The 12713-nt window shown below is 37.9% G+C and overlaps 1 pseudogene; it reads left to right on the top strand.

Annotated features, from left to right (window-relative positions):
* Nucleotides 1-1601: 1601 nt before the first annotated feature.
* On the top strand, nucleotides 1602-2186 carry LOC149542326 (THO complex subunit 7A pseudogene; annotated as a pseudogene).
* Nucleotides 2187-12713: the final 10527 nt, after the last annotated feature.

Raw genomic sequence — 12713 nt, 5'->3', positions numbered from 1 at the left:
TATACAATTCACGAGTGTCAAGCGACACTAAAAAATCACTGTTACAAAACATTAACACTTAAAGATTACAAAATAATACATTCATTCATTTCATGACACAAATAAAATACAAACAACGGTGTCTGTATCTTTCACTAGATTCAACCTTGGTTTCCATAATGGTACTGTTACTAAAATTTTGCACGTGTGTAAAATTTAAGTATGCATATGATGAAAGTATAGAATTTCCATTTATTTCATTTTTGTTAAATAATAGAAATGTCTTTATATTATTTACTTCCAGATATACATTGATGTTTTCAAACAATGAAATGAAATGATATGTTGAATAGAAAAGATCTCACACAAGCCATGAGTATAGCTCATTGTACTAAGTTTCTTTCATTAAGAAATACACAAACAGATACATATGAATGAAAGAAATAAGAGTAGAGATAACCAGTCATTGCCTATTGCTTTGACTAGTTATGAACTCTTTCCCTGGCATACTCATCTAGCTCCAAGCTCCACGCTCTCTAACAGCTGCAAAAAGGAGAAAATTTTGATGTTAGATCCTGAGGGATCTAAGCAATGATTGTATATCTCTATTCCTATACATGCTCTATTTGTCGATGCATTTTATCATGAAAGAAAAGTAGGCAGTGATATTGAAATCTAGTGTTGAAAGAAATAAAATCATTTATGAGTATCACGAGCCCGTACTTGAACCTCGTGAAATATAGCTTAAACATCATATAAAATTTAGAGTATCCTAACAGTTAGGAGTACATCATTTCAGCATGCAAAGATAGTGAGTATTCGGATGAATTTCAGCATCTAAAGTTTCAAACAAATTACATCAAAAAGGGAAAATGATTGTTTTTTTTCTTAATAAAAACTCTACTCATGAAACATCACATGGCTTAGATAGCTTCACTACTTTTCATTCATGCAACATCTTCAACAGTTTGCACATATTATACAAGCTACAATATTGATATCACTTCTCTAGCAAAAGAATGTACATCATAAAAGAAAGGTTTATACTGGATTTAAGTTTGAAATGTCAGAAGAGCTTTCACAAGTAATGAGAAAACAAATTGGAATTACTTGGGTGCTGCTAGATTCATATGCTGGTCTTAAATCAAAACAGAATGCGAAGGTAAAGAACAAAAATAGCACAACAATTATATACTGCAGTCATATGTTCACTAATGGTGCAAGTAACAACAGCAATAGAAAAATGATACTAAGCTATTGGTCTAGCAATATGTTAATGGAGAATGTTTTACTATTGACCAGGATGGATGCACTATGAAAATAGGGCAGGTGTGAAAGGTCAAACAATATACAACTTTTTAGATGAAGACGAGAAAGAAGAATTAAATGCACAGAAGCTTAGTACTTCATCTCAATTTGATACATTTGGATTCATAACTGCAGAGATGGCTCAAAAAATAGTTGAAAAGGAATACTAGACAAGACCCTCTACTATCCCTGGTCCCATTCCAGATGAATTAATTGTTCCTGCTGCAGAATCTATTGGTATGAAATTCCATGGTCAGCTTGGTTATGGAAAATGCATTTATAGAGACAATATATGAATATGGTAAGCCCAATGTATGAAATCAAAGACATCAGAGATAGACAAAGACATTGATAATCATTTGAGTGTGACAGGCTCTCCTAATCATTTCTACAGGAGATTACTACATTTGAACTGCCTCTCCTCAAGACTACAGTAGTCATTGATGCAACCAAATGTGAGAAGGATAATTTCAATGGATTGCAAGAGGAACTGAATCAACAGATTTTGCAGGGCCAGTCAGATATAGAGGATTTGAAACAACAAGTAGAAGAAATTAAAATTGAAAGACAACATAAAGAAGAGTGCGAGGCAATCGGGAGATTAATTCCAGCTCAAGCCCCTCATCATGAAACCAGAAAATAGTATCTGAACATGAGAGAGAAATTGTTGTCCAAGAGGGAGAGAATACTGCTGCATCAAGGACATTGGAGCTTCAAAAGAAGTAGTTCTCTCTGCTATTACATGTGGTTGATGAATTGCAAAAAATACAATGGATGAAGAAGAAAGGAATATAGTAGTAAAGCATGAAATAGATTTAGAGGAAGTATTTGCTATTGCTAAAGTATTTACCCGATTCTTGATGATAGATTTCATGCACAGTTTTATGCAAAGGAAATAATCAAATACTTTTGTGATTACCTTGAACAAGATACCGAAAGATTTTATATACAGCAGCATGTATGGTGCACACACATTAAAAACCAATCAATAAGAAACCCCTATAGCCGCAAGTATTCAAGTTGGAAAGCAGTGAAAGCAACAAACATCTTTAGCAAGCTTAGTAACAATGGCATCTTTCAAATATGCAAACAGCAATGAGTTTTAATGTGCCACGAGGAAACTATGAATACCTTCAACATGTATCTCATGGCATATTTGTAGAATAACCTTCAAGATGACAAAAGTTTCCTACAACAGATCTAATGGAAGCTCCAATATGTTTTAATGGCACGAGAGTATATGTAAAACCCCAACACAAGTTCAACAAGACCCTCATACGAGAATCGTATAGAAAGTAAGGACCTAGCAAACATTCAATGTGCAAGTAAAAACCCTTACTTAGCATATCAATGGCGAGTGACGTAAAAGAAAAATAACAATATACTTTTTTGGCAGTGGCAAGTCAACCCATGTTCACGACAAACGGTAAAAGGTACCAACAAAACCCAGATGGAAGAAACAAATAACTTGTCATGCCCAAACTATGAGGGCAAAAACACAATTTTTTTTTTTTTTTTTTTTATTAAATTGCTCTAAGTTTGGAAAAGATTGATTACAGTTTAAGAAAAGTTTTCTCTACATCATCCTTGGTTTAAAACTTTTGTGGAGGAATACATCGTCAGGATTTTGAAGTACCTCGTTATTAGGTTGATATCAAAGTTTACTTGGTTTGTTATCACATTGCTTAAAAAATCATGCAAAAATTATTTTAATAACAACCTTCAAGAAAAAATGGGTTTAGATTTTTCGTAAAATCCAATCAAATAAACTCGAGTTTAAACCTATATAAATCAGCCAATTAACCTTTCATACTTATCTACCTAGAACGATCTTAAAACAAAACAGTAATCCCATAACTTAAATTAAAGGTTATTAATGTGAAATTTACACTAGTCTTAGATTTAATTTACTAACAACTAACTAATTCTAGAATTGATCTAACCGTGCACAAACTAAATGTCTAAACTTTAAGTAGCACTTATCTTTACAATTTAAATAAAATTAAAACTATCTAATTAAAACATGAAATTAATCTAATATTACTAAAGAAATATATGTAAAATCTAAACATCATAACTTTAACAAATTTACAATTTAAACTAATTAAAACTAAAACAAATATACAAATTTCTAAACACTACTACAATATTTATTGCTAATTACATTTAACATTCCTAACCTTAGTACTATTAATAACAATAATAATATACCATTTATAACAATTATAACAAACTAATTAATTTACAATAACTAACCCACTTAAAACTTAACTAAAATAAACTTATTTTTAACTTTACATTAAACACAACTTAAAAATTAATAAACTAATTAAAAAAACCACTAACCCAAACCACCCTACACTACCCTAAGACCCCACCTACACCCTAGCCCCCCTACGCACGCACTGCCCGAGGTCTGCACCTGGCAGGTCGCCCCCCACCCCCCCCCCCCCCCCCCCCTTTTATCCCATGTGGGTGGCGGTTGCGTAGTCCAAAGAGGATGCGTGAGGTGGCGTCCAGCGCAAGGATAGAGACCAAGACCCAAGCAAAAGAAAATTTTTGGTACTTTGCTTATCTGCCAAACATTAATGACCTTCCCCAAGTTGATTGAGTGCTCAACACAAAAAGGAGAAGAGGATGGGACATGCGCTGGCAGGAGAAAAGTTATCGTAACAAATTTGCATAAGCCTTACCAAAATTTCAAAAAAAAGTGATGCGCAAAACAAGGAGATGGATTTGGGGATGGGAGGTGGAGATAGGTGACGTCACCCTCCCATCCAGACCTTTTTGACTTGCCATATTTTTTAATAAAACTATTATTTTATAAGCATTTCAAATCTGACGCCCAAGGAAGGTGGTTAGAAAATTTAAGAGATAAAGTTTTATAGGTAAGAAAAGATATTTAGTTTATATTAATTTTTAAATTATGCCATACACAATTTCTATAATCATTATAATTTTAATTTAATTTTACAAGATTTAACATATGATTTAAAAGAGGATATTTGAAAGAATATTCTCTGTAATGAAAGGGGCATTTATGTTGTTTTCCCATACAAATTCCAGAGACTATATGGCTCTTGGATACAACTTTCTTTCTTTTTTGAAATTTATCTAAGTATAGATTTGAAGTCATGTATTTTTTTTTTTTTAAGATGTTTATATATTTCTTTTTGACAAGCTTTAAACATTGATACAATAGCTTATGTCTAAAAAAAATACATGATTAAGTTTGATCTCCTTACATCCTGAATAGAGCTATTAACTATAATCCTCTTTTCTTTCTTTAACATAAATGTCATTTTAATCATATAATGAACATATAAAGAACTTAAAAAAATTTCTCAAATCAACTGAATCTACTTCCATGGTATAATTTTTTCATTTTCAACATAAAGGAAAACCTTGAAATTTTTACCAATTTATACATCATCAATTCCATCCAAATTTTAAAATTCATCCATCTAAGTTTAAAATTTACAACTACATCACATGACAAGCAAATATACTCAACACAAATTTTATTGACCAACCTGATTCAAAGGCTCAGCCGGGAAAGAATCAGGAAGAAAACCCGGCTTCGTTGCCAACCCAACAAAGTTTGAAATACAACTTACATAGGATTTCAATCCTAAATTAAAATAGTTTTAATTGGAGTTTCTTCATGACCCTCATCAAGGGATTCACATCAATTTCTACATCATAGTACCTTGGAGGGAACAAAATCTGATCAAGTGACCAAAAGAATGACCAAGAACAAATCAAAACATGCATATTTATACGAGGTTTTCACAACAGAATCTACAATGAATCAACACTAGGGAAAGGTGGATTCTTCCAACTAGGAGAAGTCAAGCACAACACCAAATCAGATGCCCAATCGGGGCTATTAACCAAGAACTTACATTCTGTCATTTAAACATGCCATACTCATACTAGGTTTGTGCTGACGGGTAGGGGCCCATAACACCCTACCCTTTCTCCCTCTTCTCATCCTGAGAAGAGACTCTACACTGATTGGAGTCCAACTAAATAGACCTTTCCCAAAATTGGTCACTTCTACTCTCTCCAAGGGTGAGTAATACCAAAACACCCATGCAAGGAAAAACTCAAAATTGCAAACATAAACATGAAAGGAAAACAACCAAAATAACATGGTTTTCAAATCTTCCCAACATACCCACAAACATACAACCATAGAAACAACAACAAGGTAGCATGAGCATGAAACAACCATGAATACTGAAAAAGGGAGATGAGAATTCCAACCTTGACAAAGAGGTAATGGCAATGAACAAGTTTGAGTAGAGCTTCCCTTTCCTTACTTCAATCTTCAAGAACTCCTCTCTAAATGTAGAGATTGGGTAACCACCTCCACAAGTCTAAGAAGGGCCTCTAAATAGGCCTCAAACTCAACCACCAAAAGGGGCAATAACTATTTCCACCCACTAACAATTTTAGAAACTCCTAACTCAACCTACAATATGGTTAAACCCCAAGTGGAGATGAGGTGAGGTAACACAAGATAACCATGGTCAATTTTCGCAATAAGGCAAAAAGAGACTTTTTGAGTGACCTCAAAAGTCAATAAAATGGGCTTAGGGGTTAGAAAAGACCCCTAACCCATACCCTTACCCTTTGGGTATAAAAATTTCATGTTTTAAGCTTTAGGAAAAAGGTTTTAGAGCCAAACAAAATCTAGAAATAAAATAGGACCTTCTAACTACTTTAACATGAAAATTAAGCACTAATCCGGATTAGGGATGACTAACCTCAATTAAGAACCTAATTAGCAAACTGACACCAACTAAGCCAACTTGGGTCCAAAGGTTAAACAATTAACCCTAAGCGGCATGCTGAAGAACATAACTAGTTTACGAGTGTCAAGCGACACTAAAAGAACATAATTATGAACATTAACATTCACTAAACAAAGAAGATACATACATATATCTCACAATACAACACGTGAATTACGAATAACAAGGTTTCCAAAATTAGCACAAAGAGATCAGTTCTGTTCCTCTGTAGGGTTTCTCAGCTAAATATCTACACACTCATTGCATACATCAGTAGTACCGTAAAATCACATGTACATAAATGTATACATATCAGAAATTCACATAAATTAAAACACACATCAATAAGAATTTCTTCATCCTGCTAAATTCTTAACCATTTAAATCTCTTAAATCAAAGTCTCAATCCTACATTTACTAATTTCATCAACATACATATACATGAAATATTAAATGACAATCATCAAATATATCTGAAAGTAGCATCACACAACATGAAATAATAAAGTATGTTCTAAGAATCAGATAATGTCTCGACATCTTGAGTCATGAATATCAAAATAATAGTAATGTATCACTATCCTACGATAGGTCGGGGCGAGGCCTCACATCCTCCCCCACTAGGCATGAACTTCCTCCTAGAGTTCATCAAAAAGATACGAGTACTGAGATCGCATCTGCGCTGCATCCTCCCATGAAGTCGTGACCTCATCGTAACAATCCCATTGGACCCTGACCTGGTCTAGCTCTCGGCCTCGAAGTGCTAGGGTCTGTCGAGCAATAATGCAGATAGGCTCCAGTGCTAGCTGTCCGTCCGACTCCACCTATAAAGCATCCCAATCTATAATATGAGACTCATCATAAATGTATCCTCTAAGTACTGAAATATAAAACACATCGTGGATCTGTGACAGGCTAGGTGGCAAAGCTAAATGGTATGCAATAGGTCCTATCCTCTCAAGGATCTCGAACAGCCCAACAAATCGGGGTGCCAGCTTAGAGCCCTTTCCAAAATGAATCAGACTCTTGTGTGGTCGCACCCTCAAGAACACTCTATCACCAACCTGATACTCTCGATCTGTCCTCTTCGCATCAGCATACTTCTTCTGCCTATCCTGTGTCTCTCTCAGGCGTTGTCTAATCAGGGTCACCTACTGCTCCATCTCCTTTACTAACTGGCGACCAATAGATACTCGATCCTCGATCATGTCCCAACTCAAGGGTGTCTTTCACGGTCTCCCGTATAAGGCCTCATAAGGCAGCATACCTATGGAAGAATGATGTCCATTGTTATAGGAAAACTCTACAAGATGTAGGTATTCCTCCCATTTGACCTGATGATCCATCACGTACATATGTAGCATGTCCTCCAAAACTTGATTCACTCGCTCGGTCTAGCCATCGGTCTGAGGATGGTACGCTGTGCTAAAATTGAGCCTAGTGCCCAAAGTTGACTGTAACTCTCTCCAAAATGAAGAAGTGAACAAAGAGTCTCTATCAGAGATGATTTTATGGGGAATACCATGAAGTCTAACAATGTCCCGCAAGAACACCTAAGCTATGTCTCATGCTGTGAATGTAGTACACACGGGTGAGAAATGGGCAACCTTGGTCAATGTGTCAACTATCACCAAAATGGCATCATGGTGACGAGATGACATAGGAAGACCAACAATAAAATCCATAGATATAGTGTCCCATTTCCACACTGCAATCTCATGTGGTTGGAGAAGCTAGCCAGGATGACGGTGCTCCGCCTTCACCCTCTAGCACTCAAGGCATCTCGCAACTAAGCTAGCAATCTGCACTCTCATGCCTGGCCAATGATACAACTGCCTCAAATCTACATGTAACTTCTTAACACCGGGGTGCGCTGCATAAGGTGCTCTGTGAGCCTCAAGTACAATGAGCTCCCACAAACCCCCAATGGAAGGTACATACATATGTCCCCTATGATGCAAAATTCCATTGAACTCCAAAGAATACTTTGCAAACTTCCCTTCCAAGGGTCTCTAAGAATGTACTAACTAACTAACTTCTGCATAAAGCTCATCAGCTAGTAAGTGCTGTAAGATCCGCTCTCTCAAGTCAATGCAAGTAGTCATAGATGAAAGCTCATGGCGCCTTTTACTTAAGGCATATGCAACCATATTCTCCTTTTCCTTGATGTAATGTATATCAAAATCATACTCACACAGGAACTCCATCCACCTTCTTTGCCTAGCATTAAGGTTTGGCTGTGAAAATATGTACTGCAAGCTCTAGTGATCAGAATGAAGCTCAAATCTATGACCCAGAAGGAAATGTCGCCATCTCATCAAGGCATGAACCACTACCGCTAGTTCTAGGTCGTGAGTAGGATAATTGAGTTCATGAGTCTTCAACTTCCTAGACTCAAAGGAAATAGGTCATCCTTCCTACATAAGGACTGCCCCTAAACCATCTAAAGATGCATCGGTGCACACCACAAAATCTGCAACAAGATCTGGTACTGCAAGAATTGGTGCACTCGTGAGGGCTCTCTTGAGCTCTTCAAAAGCTCTACCACACTTCTCTGTCCACTCATACTTCTTTCCCTTTTTTTGAAGAGATGTGATGGGGTGTGCTAATCTAGAGAATCCTGAAATGAAGCGTCGGTAATATCCTACTAGCCCCATAAAGCTCCTCACTTCAGTAACACTGGTGGGTGCTAGCCAATCCATGATAGCCCTAATATTTGATGGGTCTACTGAGACACCATCACCTGATATGACATGACCCAAATAATGTATCTCGGGTCTGAAGAATGCACACTTTGACAAGCTGCCAAACAACTGATTCTCTCTCAGCTTCTGCAATACCTGTCTCAGGTGCTCTTCATGCTCTCTCTCATCATGAGAATAAATCATAATGTCATCAAGAAACACAACCACAAACTTATCCAAAAATGTAAAAAATACTCCATTCATGAGGCTCATGAATATAGCTGGAGCATTCGTAAGGCCAAAAGGTACCACGGTGAACTCGTAGTGACCATACCTATTACGAAAAGCTATCTTGGGGATATCACCATCCACAATCCTCAACTGATGGTAACCTGACTTAAGGTCAATCTTTGAAAATACTCGAGCACCCTGCAACTAATCAAAGAGGTCATCGATTCTGGGAAGAGGATATCAGTTCTTGATGGTCACTTTGTTCAATTGTCGATAATCGATACACAACCTAAGTGACCCATCCTTCTTCTTGACGAAGATCACTGGTGCACCCCAAGGTGACACACTAGGTCGAATATGCCCCTTCTCTAAGAGTTCCTCCAACTGAGCCTTTAGCTCACTAAGCTCATGAGTAGTCATCCTGTATGGTGCTCTCGAAACTGGCTCAGCTCCTGGCACTAGGTCTATGTGAAAATCCACTGCTCGAGGTGGAGGCATACCAGGAAGCTCTAAAGGAAACAAATTTGCAAACTCCTGAAGGATTGGAAAATCATCAAGGGATGGCTCCCTCTCTAAATCTTCCTCTCTGTCACTAATAGTGATAGCAAACAACTGACAACCCTTTCGCATGCACCATCTAAGCTACATAGCAGAAATCATACGAAGGGACACTGGCCTCTTCACTTCGAAGATCTCCCTAGAGATACCATCACCATCCACACATTCCACCCTCTTTTGTCGACAATCCATCTGGGTGATGTGGGCATAAAGTCAATCCATGCCAAGAACAACATCATAAGAGCCTAGAGGGGTAATGCGTAGATCAGTCCTAGTGGACATGTCTCCAATTTGCATCTGAAAACTCCAGACCAAGGAATTAACTGACACTTTGGCTCTTGAGGCTAACTCTACTTCCCAACTAACACCCTATCTAACTGCCACTAGCCCACAACACTCCACCACAAATGGAGATATAAAAGAGTCAGTAGCCCCGGAATCAAATTAAACACTCAACCATACGGCCCTGTATAATACCTATAGCATTGATAACTGTGGCCTGATGCTTAGCCTAGCGGTTGTCAACCACTGCAAAAACTCTATGGGATCTACCCATGTCACCAACTATCGACTCTGAAAAAGCCCTGCTCTGACCACTAGATGCCTGTCCCTGCGGACACTCCTTAGCTATATGACCCATGCCACCACAAGTGTAGCATGGTCCATGAGTATAAGATCGTACACCTTGTGACCCATACTGTTGTGGGCCTCCTGACCTGCTAGATCCGTTGAATCCACCCCTAGAAGACTGCTAAGTCTTCACTGACTATGACTGTGGGGCCTGCACTTTCTGATCCTGCCTAGGTCCCTGTGACTGCCACTGCTTGGGCCTAGAGCCCTAATAACCCTGAGAAGGTTTCTTCTGCTACTGGGGTTTTGGCTGCTAAGACTACTGGCCCTTGGAGGACCCTGCTACATAGTTCTGATTCCCTTTCCAAGGGGGTTTCTGCTGGGAGGAGTTTCAGTTTTGAGACCGATCCCGTGACTCTTGCCTACCTCGAGTATCCTCAGCAACTAGTGCTATCTCCACTACCTATCTAAAGGTGGTAGGGAAGGCCATCTAAACTGGTCCTTGAAGAGAGAAATTTAGCCCCATGATAAAGCGATGCACCCGTAGTTTCTCATCCTTCATATATTCCACATAAGGAAGGAGCTCGAGAAATCTGCTCTCATACTGAGCCACTGAAAGGCCTCTCTGATAAAGAGAATGGAACTCCTCTATCTATTTCTACCAAAAATGCTTTGACAAGTACCTCTCCCAAAATCTTTCTAAGAAATATTCCCATGTGAGGGTGTCCATCCTCACTCCACCTATGATCTCCTCCTGATGCCACCAGTTGGAGGCATCCCCTCTCAACTGATGAACTGCTAGGCATGCTTTTAGATTACTCCCATAAGGGCATAACCCAAAGCACCGTTGTAGGCTCTGCAATCATGCCTCCGCTACTGAACCCTTAGTGGTACCGGTAAACAATGGTGGTCCGAGTCGAATCAATTCCCTAATCTCATCTCCTACATGTCTAGGAGGTCTGTCAAAAGGGGGTCCTCTCTGGTGTATGGACTCTTCCTTGTGTTCACCCTAACCCTCTAACTGCCTTGGTGGGGGACTCCTAGTCCTCTCTCTGACTCTGGGCTCGGCTCCTTCGAGTCCCGCTGCTTCCACTACTGGAATCTGCTGAACTGGCTGAACTACAGGTACTACTCTTTGTTGAACTACACCGATCAAAGTCTGAAGTGCATCTATAATGTCTTGGTTCAGATTCGATGGTGGTAGAGGTGGAGGTGGAGGTGGTGGAGGTGGTCCATCCTCCTGTCCTGCTCTACCACCCCTAGCCCTACGACCTCTGCCTCGCCGGCTACGAGTAACAGGCGGCATCTACACAATTAAAAGTGGAGTTAAGTTTAGGAAGCACAATGGTTTAAGGTTCCTAGTGTTGAAACTAGGCTCTAATACCAAAATGTCATGCCCAAACTACGAGGGCAAAAAAACACAATTTTTTTTTTTTTTTTTTTATTAAATTGCTCTAAGTTTGGAAAAGATTGATTAAAATTTAAGAAAAATTTTCTCTACATCATCCTTGGTTTAAAACTTTTGTGGAGGAATACATCGTCAAGATTTTGAGGTACCTCGTTATTAGGTTGATATCAAAGTTTACTTGGTTTTTTATCACATTGCTTAAACAATCATGTGAAAAATATTTTAATAACAACCTTCAAGAAAAAATGGGTTTGGATTTTTTGTAAAATCCAATCAAATAAACTCGAGTTTAAACCTATATAAATCAGCCAATTAACCTTTCATACTTATCTACCTAGAACGATCTTAAAACAAAACATTAATCCCATAACTTAAATTAAAGGTTATTAATGTGAAATTTACACTAGTCTTAGATTTAATTTACTAACAACTAACTAATTCTAGAATTGATCTAACCGTGCACAAACTAAATGTCTAAACTTTAAGTAGCACTTATCTTTACAATTTAAATAAAATTAAAACTATCTAATTAAAACATGAAATTAATCTAATATTACTAAAGAAATATATGTAAAATCTAAACATCATAACTTTAACAAATTTACAATTTAAACTAATTAAAACTAAAACAAATATACAAATTTCTAAACACTACTACAATATTTATTGCTAATTACATTTAACATTCCTAACCTTAGTACTATTAATAACAATAATAATATACCATTTATAACAATTATAATAAACTAATTAATTTACAATAACTAACCCACTTAAAACTTAACTAAAATAAACTTATTTTTAACTTTACATTAAACACAACTTAAAAATTAATAAACTAATTAAAAAAACCACTAACCCAAACCACCCTACACTACCCTAAGACCCCACCTACACCCTAACCCCCCCTACGCATGCACTGCCCGAGGTCTGCACCTGGCAGGTTGCCCCCCCCCCCCCCCCCCCCTTTATCCCGCGTGGGCGACGGTTGCGTAGTCCAAAGAGGATGCGTGAGGTGGCGTCCAGTGCAAGGATAGAGACCAGGACCCAAGCAAAAGCAAAATTTAGGTACTTTTCTTATCTACCAAACATTAATGACCTTCCCCAAGTTGATTGAGCACTCAGCACAAAAAGGAGAAGAGGATGGGACATGCGCTGGCAGGAGAAAAGTTATCA

Source organism: Cupressus sempervirens, chromosome 8, assembly GCF_028749045.1.
Source record: "Cupressus sempervirens isolate cs-2001-9-10 chromosome 8, ASM2874904v1, whole genome shotgun sequence".
NCBI classification, from domain to species: Eukaryota; Viridiplantae; Streptophyta; class Pinopsida; order Cupressales; family Cupressaceae; genus Cupressus; species Cupressus sempervirens.
The sequence above is the reverse complement of the archived record's forward strand: the minus strand, read 5'-3'. Positions and strand labels throughout refer to the sequence as shown.